This window comes from Hyperoodon ampullatus, assembly GCF_949752795.1.
Source record: "Hyperoodon ampullatus genome assembly, chromosome: 9".
In the NCBI taxonomy this organism is placed as follows: domain Eukaryota; kingdom Metazoa; phylum Chordata; class Mammalia; order Artiodactyla; family Ziphiidae; genus Hyperoodon; species Hyperoodon ampullatus.
In genome coordinates this window covers 67,360,870-67,376,988 of record NC_136922.1, presented here as the reverse complement: position 1 = coordinate 67,376,988, position 16,119 = coordinate 67,360,870, and positions in this window count along the sequence as shown.

The window sequence follows — 16,119 nt, the reverse complement described above, 5'->3', positions numbered from 1 at the left end:
CCAGCCCGAGTTCAGTCCGTCTTTGGGGCGTGGGGACAGGGCGAGGGCACTCCCAGTGGGGGAGGCACCCCTGCGGGTCAGGGGCCTCGCCTCAGTTCTGTCTGAGAACGTTCGAGAGAGGACTGAATGGGATCTTTTTAACTTCTGCCCCCCAGTTTCGGCGTCCTCTTTTCTTCCTGTGGAGTATTACCTTTGCCTTGCTTACTGAGAGATGTCCGCAAACAGCCCTAGCAACTCTGTGTTACTAGGAGAGGGCACGCACCACGGATTAGAGATGTGTTCACATAGGTCACATAGCGTTGTTCGTTTGCACGTTTAGTGCACTGAGTAAATATGGATATTTTCTATAAGTATTAAACCTAGTTATTAAGGAGGAAGAACGTGCTCGTTGGAAATAGAGGCTGCTTCCCAAAATTCAGAAGAGTTTTTGGATCATACCACTAAATGGTAATTTAGTTAAAGATTAAAGAGCCTGCAGCATTACAGTGGATACACGGAGCTAGAGTACTCGATTAAACAAACCGTGTGGTGATACCGTTGAATACTTTGATCCTGGGTATTCAGTGACCTCTGAAGTTTCATCCCCAACCAATGTAACCGGTGCTTCTGCTTTAAATTTCCTAGGCTAGGTCAACAAAAACCAAGTCTCAGGGAACGCAGAGGCACTTCAGATGTGAAATGAAAGCCAGCCAAGGCCTGGCAAAATGCTATCGCCTTTCTGACTGTGTATACTGGTCGGGACTCTTAATGGCAAGTGACAGAAATCCAAGTCAAACTAGCTTAGACATAAAAGCTAAGGGATTTCCGGGTTCTTGTGTAGAAAAGTTAAGGAATAGATCTTACCTATGTCACACGTGACTGCATCCAGCTCAAATGATGTAATCAGGACCTGGTCTGACCCCCTCTACCTGCTCTACTTGCTCCCCAACCCTAGGACTAGGCTACATTATGCCACTCCTTTCCTCCGGTAATCCTGTTGTGATAAGGGGGGAAAAAGTTGTTTAACAGAAAAATATCTTTAGAGGAGGAAGAAATCTTTGTTGATCAGAATGCCTTAATGGGCCTTTGTGGCTATGGATGGACAGCCTGGGGGCATTGCTAGTTGGGCTGGAACATATTTTATTATTTAATCCAGAACACTGGAGGATAAGATGGGAACTGTTAACTTCACTGGCACAACAGGCATCATCTGGTTTTGTTTCCCAGAAACATAAGCATATGTTCCCCCTTTTAGAAATGAAGCCAAAAGCTAAACTGTGCATTAAAACAAACAAAAACCACAACAGGATGGCTAAATTCAAAATGACTGACCATACCAAATGCTGGTGAGGATGTGGAGCAACCAACACTCTCATACATTGCTGGTGGGAGTGTGAGAAGATACAATGATTTTGGAAATCAGTTTGGCAGTTTCTTAAAAAGCTAAACATACATCTAGCACACAAGCCAACGATTCCATTCCTGGGTATTTACCAAAGTGAAATGAAAGCATAAAACCCAAAGTCTTGTACACGAATTTTAATAGGAGATTTGGTATATAGCCAAAGCCCAGAAACAACCCAAATCCACCAGGAGAGAATAGATAAACAAGTTGTGCTTTACCCATGCAATGGAATACTACTCAGGAATAAAGACAAACTGTTAATACCCACAATACTGAAGAATCTCAAAACCATACTGAATGAAAGAAGCCATGCAAAAAAAGAGAACATATTGTATGATTCCAGGGAAAAATACAAGCTGACCTATATAGAGAGAAAGCAGATCAGCAGTTGCTTGGGGATATGATGGAGGAATGGACTTAAAAAGGACACAAGGAAACTTTGGGGGGTGATAGAAATGTTTGAGGGGTCATGGTTTCACTGGAGTATGTATGTCAAAACTGATAGAATTGTACTCTTTTAAGATGTGCAGTTTAGTATACTTCAATTAGACCTCAATAAAGACTGGGGGGAAATCTTCAAAAAATAAAAACGAGTGGGGCTTCCCTGGTGGTGCAGTGGTTGAGAGTCCACCTGCCGATGCAGGGGACACGGGTTCGTGCCCCGGTCTGGGAAGATCCCACATGCCACGGAGCGGCTGGGCCCGTGACCCATGGCCGCTGAGCCTGCACGTCCAGAGCCTGTGCTCCGCAACGGGAGAGGCCACAACAGTGAGAAGCTTGCGTACCGCAAAAAAAAAATAAATAAATAAAAAGGAGTGTTCTTTGAACGCAAAGAAAAAAAAAAAAAAGACGGTAATTTTAGAGAGGATGGATATGTGACCTGAGGTGGAGAGGAGGAAGCTGAAGGGGAACAAAGGGGTCCAAGAAGGTGAGTCTGGAGCTAACAGAAGAGACCAGTGAACATTCCCTAGTTAGGATTGGGTACCCAGAAGGCAGGTGTCATGAGAGAGAATACACTGTCATTGTTTTAAGCTTATAAAAACTGAAGTGGTCGTCGCACAGCAATATGTATCATATAGATGTGATCCTCAGGCCTTGTTTTCCCAGCAAGAAAAGCCAATGCCACAGCTCCAATGTTGTTTCCTCTACAATTCATTGACCTTTGTCTCATTCTTAGGATGGTTTCACCAGACTTTGATTTCCCCCAAGAAAAGTGTTTTGTGTTTTCTTTTTTTTTTCAGTTGGGTCACGAGAGAATTTGGGCAAGGACCTTCCTCTGGCCAAGTGATGAATGAGTGTCTTGTGACAGCTGTAGCAATAAAGCAGGGTAGTTTTTTTAAATGATTGTGTTTAAACAATAAATTAGCACATACTTTTTTTTGTTTGTTTGTTTGTTTTTTGCGGTAAGCGGGCCTCTCACCGTTGTGGCCTCTCCCGTTGCGGAGCACAGGCTCCGGACGCGCAGGCTCAGCAGCCATGACTCACGGGCCCAGCCGCTCCGCGGCATGTGGGATCTTCCCGGACCGGGGCACGAACCCGTGTCCCCTGCATCGGCAGGCGGACTCTCAACCACTGCGCCACCAGGGAAGCCCACACATACGTTTTTTGATTGCGTTTATTTCTACCGAGCCGTTTCCCCTCCGCCACAAACACGGAAGACAAGATGGAGAAGAGCAGGGAAGAGGAGAAATGCAGGGGGGGTGGGGGGAACAGTCTAGCCTCAGAAGTTCACCCAGGTGCGGGGGAGGGGCCGGCCTGCGGCTCCAGCCAGGGTCCTCTCCTCTTGTCTCCCTAGTGGCCCCATGGCAGTCCTTTGAGCTGCCAGTTAACTTGGAGACTGTGTTTTCGAAGGCCATGGAGGTGCCGGATATCCTCTTATTTGAACCCCATGAGTGAAGGCCAGGCGGGTTGCACACCTCCATCTTCCACTGCACAAAGTCCTCTCAAGGATGGGCCGTGTACCCACAGCAGCTCAGCTCCCACCCACAGCTGTTTTCTTGCAGTATCTGACTGATCTCCCACACCATCTCATTGGGCTCCATGGATCTCATGATCTTCAGACTCCACGTAAAGTGCAGGGAGCATGCTTGACCTCCCAATGTGTTTTCTTGTTTATATCACTGCCTGGACTACCTGAGGTTCCCTCTGCTTTCAGCTTCAGGCCGGTTCTTTCTGGCCGACCTGAAACACAGGTGCAGATGCAGGTGAAGGACCTTCACTTTCCCACTGGCCCCTGGCTGCTGCACTGTCAGGCAAACTCTGGTGGCCAGGCATCTGTCTGAGCTGCCCAGTGTGGAGGGAGTTTTCTTTGCAGGATACCCCCTGGGGAAGTTGGTTCCATCTGGGGTGTACTCCACCACTGCTGCTGGTGGTGTGTTGGTGCAGGGGGAGACCACAGGGCCATGCCGGGGGCTGTGCTGGGGTGGTCTTCTCCATCCAGGTAGGGGATTGGCAGGTACTTTGGATGTGCTGCTGGACTTCCGTCCTAACTCCTGATCCCCCTCAGGCCACTGATTTTCTGTGCTGCTGCTCTGACTGCTCTCAGAGTAAGAATTAAAGGTGGGAATTGCAAGCTCACTGAAACTCTGCTGCTTTGGATTAGTTGTACTTTGCAGGATGTATAAGAAGGGCAAGCTGTTGGTCAGATTAGCCAAAGGAGTGGGCTTCAGGGTAATGATATAGCCCCCCAGTTCAGATCTTCTGTAAGCCAGGAGCACATAGGTGACCATCACTTCAGTTCTTCATACTTCTGGCCCATCTACAAGTCGTGGATCCCTTCCCATGTGTAGCCCATGGACACCATCAACTGAGTCTGCCCAGGATCCTTGTAGTCAGGTAGTAGCTCTGTGTAAGGCATTAGTTCCTCCTCATGGCCCATGTTCATCCACGAATCCTTTATGATTTCCTCTAAAGGGCTGCCCTTGATGGGGTTGAAGATGAGGAGTTTCTTGAGCAGGTTTTCATGTTCCATATGAAATATCCCATAGAAGGGAATACTGTGTATTCTGCTCAGTACCCACTCCCACAATAAAGAAAAAAGTGAGAGAAAGAAAAAAGAACAAAGAAAGAAAAATGAGAAAAAACGGAGAGAAGAAAAAAAGTGAGAAAAAGTAAAAAGAAAATAAAGAAAAATAAGAAAACAGGGAAAAGAAAAACATTTTAAATTAGAAAAATGAAAATGAAAAAATAAAGAAAAAATGAGAAAAAGAAAAAAAGAAAGAATGGGGGGTGGTGGAGGGAGAGAAAAGGTAGTAAGCAAAACAGACAAAGAGCCAAGGAGGAAAAGATTTAACTTTGGTGAAAACCCCTCAGATGACTGAAAGCTAGCTTCCTGGGCTAGACAGACCAAAAACCTAGGCCCAGCCAGGGACCCAGGTGCCTGGAATTCCATAACAATGGCTCCTTATGAGGTCATAGCAAGAAATGTACCTATCACAGCTGGGGATAATACACAGTGATTTTTCTCACTTTTTTGACTCAAAAATTCTTTACTGTTAAAAAGAAAAAGAAGAAGATTTTTGTTTATGTGGATTACAGCAATTGATATCTACCTTATTTGAAATTAAAAACTGTAGGATGCTTCAGTGGCCTTTTCATTTCTAGTTTAAAAAGTTATAATAATTTTTGACTTTTAAAAAGCTCATAATGTCTACACTTAAACTACTCAATTCTTTTTTTCTTTAACCTCTGAATGACTGGTCTCAAATTATGCCATAACTTAACTGACATCATGATACTATACAGAAATGTTCCTTTGCATAAAATGATGCAATGTTTTTGTCTGGCTTTGGTATTAGGGTGATGCTGGTCTCATAGAATGAGTTAAGGAAGTATTCCTTCTGCTTCTATCTTCTCTAAGAACTTGTAGAGAATTGGTATCATTTCTTCCTTATGTGTTTGGTAGAATTCACCAGTGAACTTATCTGGGCCTGGTGCTTTCTGTTTTGGAAGGGTATTAATACTGATTCAATTTCTTTAATAGATACAGACGTATTCGGATTGTCTATTGAGGAAGGCTTTTTTTTTTTTTCAAAATGAAGTTTTTAAAGTGGATTAATCAAAACATTTCTATGACAATAAAGTAAATAGAAAGGATTGTAAAAAACTTTCCCCATTTACAGTCCATTTGTCTGTTTATAGATGTGTCAGCTTATGTGCCAAGGGGTCACTGTCTGCTGTTAGAAATAGAAGAACCTATTTTTCTGATGAGATACATGGATGTTGAGAAGAAGCAGCTCCCAATCATTCTTATGTGCAAGCCTGCATCTGCTTTGGTATTACTAAATGGCTTCACATCAGCGCCCACAACAGAGCTCAAAAGCAGTTAAAAACAGGCACCTCAATTCACAACTTCCAGGGAACCCAGAAGTGTTATTTCTCCTTCCTTCAGTGGACTTGGCCTTATTCCAGGGAAGTGGATTGAAAGGCAGGAATGAAATTTTGGCAGTACCAGTTCGGGTTTCTTTGTATCAAATTCCTCCTTTAAAAGCCCATAGTCTGGTTTCCCTGGTGGCGCAATGGTTAAGAATCCACCTGCCAATGCAGGGGACACGGGTTCGAGCCCTGGTCCCGGAAGATCCCACATGCTGCAGAGCAACTAAGCCTGTGTGCCACAACTACTGAGCGTGCGCTCTAGAGCCCGCGAGCCACAACTACTGAGCCTGTGTGCCACAACTACTGAAGCCTGCGTGCCTAGGGCCCGTGCTCTGCAACAAGAGAAGCCACCACAATGAGACCCGCGCACCTCAACCAAGAGTAGCCCCCGCTCGCCGCAACTAGAGAAAATGTGTGCAGAGCAACAAAGACCCAACGCAGCCAAAAAAAAAAAAGACATTGTTTTAAAAATAAAGCTCATAGTCTATTGACTGATAAATTGTTTCATTTCATGGCTGACAGCTGAAGGCTTTTGTCATTTCCCCCGACATCTGGCATTTTATTTCTCATGGAGCATTTGGCTGGAGATTATTCTAGCAAAATCCCAACAGAACAAGGTGGCTTCATTTACAGTACAAAAATGGAGAACATTTACCATCAGGGGTACTATGTTTCTTCTGATGGTAATGTCCAGAGTTGTTATTATTACAGAAAATAATATTCATTAATTTTTAAAGGCGATATGGTTATCACTTAGGAACTCTAGCTCCCATTTGCTTTATTCATTTCCTCTTAAAAGCAACATCTGCAGTTAGTTTCAGACTTCCGCTTTTCACAGAACAGTTTATTCTTTATTGTTTATTAAATTGGAGGGTTTCTGGAACATTCTTCTTGGTAGAGCCTAGTACTTTGATTTCTGGGTGCCTAATTAGGAGGCTTCGCTTAGCACAGGATGCTCCAGAGGCAGAAGAGGGAATGAGGCAAGCCCTTGGACCCTGAACTTCTGGGAGCGGGGAAGGAGGCTCCTTCAGCCAGCCCCTGGGCCGGAGGTGGAAGTGCCGCTGGCTGGAGCTGGGGGGGCTCTCATCCATACACAAGCAGCAGGTGGACCTCCCCTGCTCTGACTCCAGCTTCAGGCTCACATGGCAGCATCGTCCCCATCGTCCACACCCTACCAAGTTCAACCTCATGGAGCACTTTTCCAGTTCTCGCCTTCTCTCCCCTTTCACCGTTGCCACTGATGTTCTTTCTTAGCCACATTTCTCCTAAGTATTGGAAAAGTAAGGTCTGATCATCTCTTCCCTGATCTCATAGCCCTACTTTCAGGAATGACTCCCTTAAGAAATGACCTTGAAGGACTTAAAGAGCATCTCCCAAAATGTAATCCAATGGTGGTGAGGAATAGACATTTAGGTGGCCCCAGACACAGCACTAACTACGATTGAACAGCTCAGTGAGGAATCTTTCCCTTTTCATTACTCTGACCGTCACTTTGTGTCGAGGGGAGATTCTCAGTTCAGGGCCACTGTGACCATAACACGTTCTCAGATTTGTTAATCTCTTTCCATGGAGAAAACGGTGATCTCGGGCTCAGAATCTTGATAGGCACCAGTATTAAGCTAAAATGTAATTATATTATTTTCCATTTGGGGGTTTATGTTTTTTGGGTATCTTCTATTTATGGCCAAAGATACAGCTGTTCCATATACAGTCATACATCCCCAGGCCCAGATGGTGCTCAGATATGGCAATAATCCCTGAATGTATTCAAGAAAGGCTGCAGTATAAAGACCATGTTTTACAGGCAGTGGTTCTTAACCGTGGCAGCACATGGGAACCCCAAGGGCACTTGCTGAAATCCCAATGCCCAGGCCCCTCTCCCCGAGATCAATCCCATTAGAAACTCTGGGGGTGGGACCTAAACAGTGTATGTGTTAAACCTCCAGATGACTCCGGTGCATAGCTTGGGAACCAGTGCTTTAAGCCAGTCTTAGACTGGAGTATGAATGAGACTGAACATTTTTTCCACACCAAAGGGACAGGATCAGCATCTGGAACATGAATACCTATTTTAATGGCCAAGGTCAACCACAGTCTTAAAACCTCAGTCCAAGGAATTATAAAATTTTAGAGTTGGAGGGGATCTGAGAGCACCAAGTCTAGATCTTCATTTTATTTTTGAGGCCAAGAAACTTGCTGGGAATCACCCCCTAGGATCCAGGGGCAGGGCTCCTTCCCTAGCATCATGCTGCCTCTCTGGTGGATGTAATTGCCTCAACTGCAAGTTGAGCTGGAAGAAACTACAGTCTTTTCGAGGAATAAGCTAAAGACACAAAAACTTGGAAGTTTGGCTTCTAGAAAGTGGGTAGGAAAGATGTGGTAGGGAGCCTAAGAGGCACCATGGACATTCCTCAAGGCATCCTCCATAGCTGGAAAGTACTAGATCAGAGAAATTGAAATGTTTCATCATCACAGGACTTCTCATAGCCTTCAATTTACTAACAGGCACAGGGAATCTCCAGAAGGAAACAGTACAAGCGGTGCTTGTTTGACATTTTATGTGAAAGGTTTCACAGGACTAGCCTTTCTTGGGGAAATACTAGGCGGACACAGTTTCCTAAAGCTCTGGCCGGCTCTTGATCCCCCTTCACCTGCTTTATTTTTCTTAATAGCCTTTATCACTTGTAGATGTGTTCATTGCCTGTCTCTCTTCCTAGCTAAAATATAAGCTCCTTGAGGGGAGGGAGTTGGACTTCACTGCTGTATCCCAAGCACCTCCAACAGTGCCTAGGCTTTAATAAATATTTATGAAAGGGGATGAATGGATAGTCTCTTAACACACAAGTAACCATGAGTAGTTATCTAGTAGACTCCGCCTTTTCAGGATGGTAAGTCTCTCACCACAGTGTTAGGCTGTATTTGGGAGTCCGTATAACGCAGGGAATCTCACAGAACCAAATAGCCCTGGTGACGGTTAGGCTAATGGCCAGGCTCTGACACTAGTGAGCTCTGTGGCCCTGGGTAAGTCAGTGGACTTCTTTCAGCCCCATTTCCCTCATACAGTAAAATGAGTGGACTGGGTTGGACAATCTCCAAAGCTCCTTCTCCGTTATTGTATGACAAGTGTTTAAATTAAAATAACGGATATAATTGGGGGGTTTTCTATTTCTCCTTGCAGTTCTATCAGTTTTTGCTTCATGTAGTTTGAAGCTGTTATCAGGCCCATAATTATATATTTAAGATTGTTATCTTCTCTTGACAAATTAACCATTTTATCATTATGAAGTGGACTTCTTTGTCCTTGGCAATATTCTCTGCCCTGAAATCTACTTTGTCTTATATTAATATCCCCCCTGGTGTTTTGTTTGTTTGGTTTGGTTTGGTTATTTTTAGTGTTACCATGGTACATCCCTTTCTGTCATTCTACATTTACCTTATTTTATTTAAAGTGGGTTTCCTGTAAGCAGCATAGAGTTGGTTCTTGCTTTTTCATCTAATCTCTCAACCTCTGCCTTCAATTGAAGCACTGAGACCATCTAAATTTAATGTGACTATTGATATGGTTAGGTTTAAATTGACCATCTCCCTGTTTTTCTTTTTCTTCCACTTATTCCTTTTTCCCTTTGTTCTCTTTTTCTGCCTACTTTTGGATTGATTACTTTTTTGTAACAGCTTTTTTGAGATATAATTCACATCTCATACACTTCACCCATTTAAAAAGTGTGCAATTCAGTGATTTCTAGTACATACAGAGAATTGTGTAACCATCACCATATTTACAGAACATCATCCCAAAAAGAAACCTCACACCTTTAGCTATCACCCCCAAGTCCTCTCATTCCTACCCCTCCCCCAGCACTAAGCAATTACAAATCTACTTTCTGCCCCTATAGATTTGCCTAATCTGTACATTTTATACAAATGGAATCATATAATATGGGCCTATTGTGACTGGCTTCTTTCACTTAGCATAGTGTTTTCAAGGTTCATCCATGTTATAGCACATATCCCTACTTCATTCCTTTTTATCAATGAATTCCACTGTATGGATATACCACACTTGTTTATCTATTCATCAGTTGATGGACATTTTATGGATAACACTGCCATGTATATCATGTTTTTGTGTAGACATATGTTTCGTTTCTCCTGGGTATATTCCTAGATGTCAGTTGCTGGGTCATATGGTAACTCTGCGTTTAACTTTTTGAGTTGCTGCCAGACTGTCCCAAAGTGGCTGCCCCATTTTACATTCCTACTAGCAATGCATGAAGGTTCTAAATTCTCCACATTCTCTCCAACAGTTGTTAATATCTGTCTTTTTGCCTATAGCCATCCCGGTTGGTATAAAGCAATATCTCACTGTGGTGTTGATTTGCATTTCCCTGGCAAAAATGATGTTGAACATCTTTTCATGTGCGGACTGGCCATTTGTTTATCTTCTTTGGTGAACTGTTTATGATTCCATTTTATCTCCTCTGTGACTTATTAGGTGTAAATCTTTGTATCATTAATTTAGTAGTTGTTTTAGGTTTTATAGTACACATCTTTAATTATCACTGTCTACCTTCAAGTGATGTCATATCACTTCATGTATATTCAAGAACCTTACACAAGTACACTTCCATTTTTCCACCCCCAACTTTTGTGCATTGTTGTCGCATCTCTGGTTAAAATAGATGATCTTTTCTTTGTAGTATGCTGGTGCTCTGTGACCCTGAGGGAATAGGACTTGTCACGGGAAACTAGAGGAGGAGAAGAAAATGAGTTCATTTTTTAGCATTTTGCATTGTTCCTGGACGGCAGGCCTGGTCCAGCTATCAGGATCACCAGAGACAGCATCAAGAGGGGCCTGGATTCAAATGCAGGGAAGAGGAGAGGAGATCTTAGAGGGGGAGACATCCTTCGGAATCCCTGAGGCACCTTCAACAGGTTCCTGATTCTCCTGAGGGTTTCCCTGGCTGCATCCCTCAGCATCCACATTGCTGGGTTCATGACTAATAAGATTGTCAGTTGAAGTGACCACATGTGAATCAGGGCAGGGCAACAGAGAATCACGGCTTGGTAACAGACAGACTTGGACTCAAATACCAGCTGTACCACTTATAGATACATAACCCAGGGACAAGATCTAAACTCTTGTGAGCCTCAGTTTCTTCACCTATAAAATGGGAATAAAAATTCTTACCTCCTAATGTTGCTAAAAGGATTAAACGAGCTGATGGAGGAGAAAGTGGCCAGCATATGACATAACAAGCACTCCACTAATATTTTTATCCCTTCTATATGACTCATTATCTGCATTAGCCAATTGTATTTTTACATTCCTTATGTTTCTTGGGAGTTCATAATTCAGGGACTACGCTGAATTTGAGAGCCTTTTTCCTCTTCATACTCTGAAAATTCTAGTGAGTTCACATATTTTTATGAGATTGTCACAAACTCCCTACTTTGCGATTTGTAGACCTGCCATTTATTGGGCTGACACAAGGCCAGGCATGTGCTAGGTACCTTGCATGCCTCATTTTCAAAGATAATTATCAACCCCACAAGGATGGACAGGATTTCCCAACCTTGGCACAACTGACATTTGAAGCCAGATAATTCTTGGTTATATGGGGGCTGTCCGGTGCTTTGTAGGATGTTAGCAACATCCCTGGCTTCTACCCCCTAGATGCCAGCAGCATTCCGCAGCTGTGACAATCAAAAATATCTGCAGACACTGCCACGTATCTCCTGGGGGGAAAACTTTTCCTCAGGTGAGAACCCCTGGGAGGGGATTGGTGTCATTCCCATCCACCTGTGAGGAAGCCCCAGTTCAGAGTAGTCAAGAGCTCTGCTCAGAGTCACACAGCTACCAAGCAGTAGAGACAGGATTCAAACCAGAGTCCAGCTGGCTCCTAAGCCCCACATTATAGTGACTCGAGATATACCCTTGTCTGCAAAAATGGCCTCATATACTTTGGACATCCTTGGCCCTAAACTCTACCTTTTGTGCTGAAGGTGCCTGGACTCTGGACTCTCCTCTCTCAAAACCAAAAATAGACCCAAAAGGAGAGACTAGATAGTCATTATTCACAGACAGGGCTCAGAGGGATGAGTGCAACATACTGCACTTGCGAAATCTCAGTTCCCCAACCGGGGATTGAACCCAGGCCATGGCAGTGAAAGCCCGGAACCCTAACAACTAGGCCACCAGGGAACTCCCTAAACATACATTTTCTTGACATGAGGGGTGTTATGGTTTGAATCACATCCCCCAAAAGATATGCTGGAGTCCTAATCCCCGGTACCTGTGAAAGTGACCTTGTTTGGAAACAGGGTCGTTGCCAATATAATCAAGTTAAGATGAAGTCATTAGGGTGGCCCTGAATCCAACATGACTGGTGTCCTTATAAGAAGAGGAAAATTTGGACCCAGACACAGAGGAAATGCCCTGCAAAGATGGAGGCAGAGGTTGGAGTCATGCAGCCATGGGTTAAAAATCATCTGGAGCCACCAGAAGAGCCAAGGAAGGATCCTCCCCTAAAAGCTTTGTAGGAATATAGCACTGTTGACACCTTGATTTCAGACTTCCGGCCTGAAGAGAATACATTTCTGCTGTTTTAAGGCACCCAGTTTTGTGGCACTTTGTTACAGCAGTCCCATGAAACTACTACAGGAGAGCGCTCCCCAGCGCTGGCAGCCCCAGCACCGCATATTTTGATTTGACAGTGAGTCTTGTTCCCCAGTAAGTTACAGTATCTGGCCATTAGCCAAAGTCATGAAAGCTATTTAACTTCCCTACAATAAACCCTCAAGTTAGATTATGCATCCCACTAATTATATGGCTGAGATAGTGATCTGGCAGCGACCTGACAACTCAGGGGACTTCCTAGGTAACAGCTGCCCACTCAGATGCCTTCACCTGGTGATTCAGCGGCAGTAGCCTGGTGTGTCAGCGCCTTATCTTTCTTGGAAATAGGAGGTACCATGTCACCCCGAGATAAGGAGGAGCAATTTGTAGAATCTGACTCAGTGGCCTTGGTTAACTTCAGGTCATGAGTAAACAGACAGAGGGAAACAACCTCAGACAACCATGAGTGAGATATTTACATAGGAAATTACCCAAGGTAGCCAATCGAAAATCCAAAGCAATTTGTTCTGGGTGAGTAGACAGGCAGTGGCAAATAGACTCATATGAATTCCAAAATTCTTTGAGGTTAAATCAGCCCTTAGAATCATGTGCATCCCAAACAGATGTTTCATCTTTCCCTGCCCAAGCCCCATAGGATGTTCCAGGTTTAAAGGAGTATATGGAGAAGTGAATTTGGGAAGTGTTCTGTACTTTAATCGCTCTCTGGGAAGTTTGTAAAGCCCCATTATCATATTAAAGACTTTGAGAAATTCTACTGGAAAGACACCCATTCAACTCCTTTGTGGGGGACGCAGTAGAACACGTTTTGGACTACTGATAGATCTCAACCCATTTATGCTGCAGAATTTGAGGCTGAGGCCCAGAGTAATTAGATGCTCTTACAAAGGTCACAAAGAAAGTGACCTTGAGTGACTCAATTGTGGTCTTCAGATTTCCAAACACATTGCTCCTTCTATGTTTTCATCTTCCCATTAATTCGTTTATTAGTAAACGTTTGAGTGCTACCATACAGTGACGTGGGAATATAAAAATCAATAAGGCAGGCCCTGCCTTGTGTGTAATTTACTGTTTCCGGAGTGTATGAGCAACAGAATAACAAATGGTGGAGAGGTTACGGGGATAGGAAGGGAGGGAGAGAGGCTGACTTTGGGATGGATAGAGAACCTGTCAGTCTGGAGGTTTCAGATTCGGTCCCTGCTGTTGTAGTGAGTCCCATCATCCCTGCTGCCCACAGCCCCTACTGAGGGTGGGGTGGCCAGAGCCCTGCTGACTGAGCTGCCCAGGAGGCTGTCCACTAACCTGGCAAAGCTGACTGGAGCAGGGGTACCAGCCCACAAGCCTGCCAGACACTCGTAATATGCCTGTTCCGCCTAAATGGGCCGACAAATATGATTCCTTCAAAATTTGAAGTGGAGGCTACAGAGACGAGGCAGTGATCAGGGAAGCTGAAGATGAAAGAACATCTCAGGAGAGTACGGTAGGGAGTGTCCTGAGGGGTCCCTTGCAAGCCAGGGAGATGAGGAAGCGAGCTGCCTTAGAGAGCAGAAGCTGGGAGGCTGGTGGGGGGGGTGGCGGGCGGCGGCAGGGCAGCGCAGCAGAGAAGGAGAGGTGAGCACGGGTTCCAATCCATACCCCCCTAGCCACAGCTGCTCCTGATCCGGTTCCAGGGATGCCTGGCTGCATCAGCTCTGGGTGCTGCATTTCCAGGAGGCCCCGTGGCCCTCGCTGCCCCCATCCACCCTACTAGTCTCGGTTAGTAAAAGTGCCTAACACCCTTTGGTTAAATTGTGGTAAAATACAGTTAACATAAAATTTACCATTTCAAGTGTACAGTTCAGAATTTAAGTACATTCACATTGCTATGCAACCATCACCACTATTCATCTCCGGAACTTTTTTTTAATCTTCCAAAGCTGAAATTCTGTACCCATTAAACAATAACTCCTCATTCCCTCCCCTCCTCCCAGCTCCTGGCAATCTGCATTCTGTTTCTAGGAATTTAACTACTCTAGGTACCTCATACAAGAATTGCCCTTTCATGTGCAAATAGAGATGATCATACTGAGCGAAGTAAGTCAGAAAGACAAATACCATAGGATATCACTTATATGTGGAATCTAAAATATGGCACAAATGAACTTATCTACAAAACAGAAACAGATTCACAAACGTAGAGCACAGACTTGTGGTTGCCAAGGGGGGCGGGTGGGAGGAGGGAAGGATTGGGAGTTTGGGATTAGCAGATGCAAACTATTACATATAGAATGGATAAACAGCAAGGTCCTACTATATAGCACAGGGAACTATATTCAATATCCTGTGATAAACCACAATGGAAAAGAATGTAAAAACAAATGTCTATATGTGTATAACTGAGTCACTTTGCTGTTCAGCAGAGACTGGCACAACATTGTAAATCAACTGTACTTCAGTTAAAAAAATAATAAAAAAAGAATTGCCCTTTTATGACTTATTTCATATAGCATAATTGTCCTTTTATGACTGACATTTCAAGAATATATATATGTATAACTGAGTCACTTTGCTATGCAGAAGAAATTAACACAACATTGTAAATAAACTACACTTCAATAAAATTTTTTAAAAATATGACTGATATTTCATTAGCTAATGTCCTCAAGATTCATCCATGTTGCACTGTGGGTCAGAACTTCCTGTTTAAGGCTGAATAATATTCCATTGTATGTAAGTATCACATTTTGCTTATCCATTCATCCATTGATGGATACTTGGATTGCTTCCATTTTGGGCTATTTGAATAATGCTGCTGTGAACATAGGTGTCAAATATCTCTTTGGAATCCTGTTTTCAGTTCTTTTGAGTGTCAAGACACCTGTGGGGCGGGCAGGAAGAAACAGGGGCTGCTAGGGCTCAGATGGTGAGCATTCCACTGCGGTCCGGGAAGGTGGGGTGATGAGGGACTTACCCTGGCACATAGCTTTGTGTGTGCTACTCTCCCGCCCTATACCATCGGGAGCCTCTCTCTAAGTAGAGACGGAAGATCAGTCTGAGGCACAATTTCCAGGCACTCTTGCTTTCCCCTTCTGTCTCCATGCTTTTCAAACAGGGTTTCTAGAATGTAAACTCCAGAAAGGCAGTGACTGGCCTGTTCTGTTCACTCACCCATTTCTAGCACCTGCTGAGTGCCTGGCACAAAAGGCAGGTTCCTATGTTCTTCTGTCTGTCCTCTCCATAAATTTTCACCCCTTTTGTTTTGTTTTTTATCAACCAAAGTTTATAGTTTACATTAGGGTTGACTCTTGGTTTTGTATATTCTATGGGTTTTGACAAATGTATACTGACACATATTCACCATTATAGTATCATACAGAGTAGTTTTGCTGCCCTAGATATCCTCTGTTCTCCAAGTATTCATCCCTCCCTCCCTCAACCCCTGGCAACCACTGATCTTTTTTACTGTCACTGTAGTTTTGTCTCTTCCAGAAGGTCATATGGTTAGAATCATACAGTACATTGCCTTTTCAGATTGGCTTCTTTCACAAAGTAATATCCATTTGAGATTCCTCCATGCCTTTTCATGGCTTGATAGCTCATTTCTTTTTAGTGCTGAATAATATTCTATTGTCTAGATATATCACAGTTTATCCATTTGCCTACTGAAGAACATCTTGGTTTCTTCAATTTTTGGTAATTATGAATAAAGCTGATATAAACATTTGTATGCAGGTATTTGTATGGACAT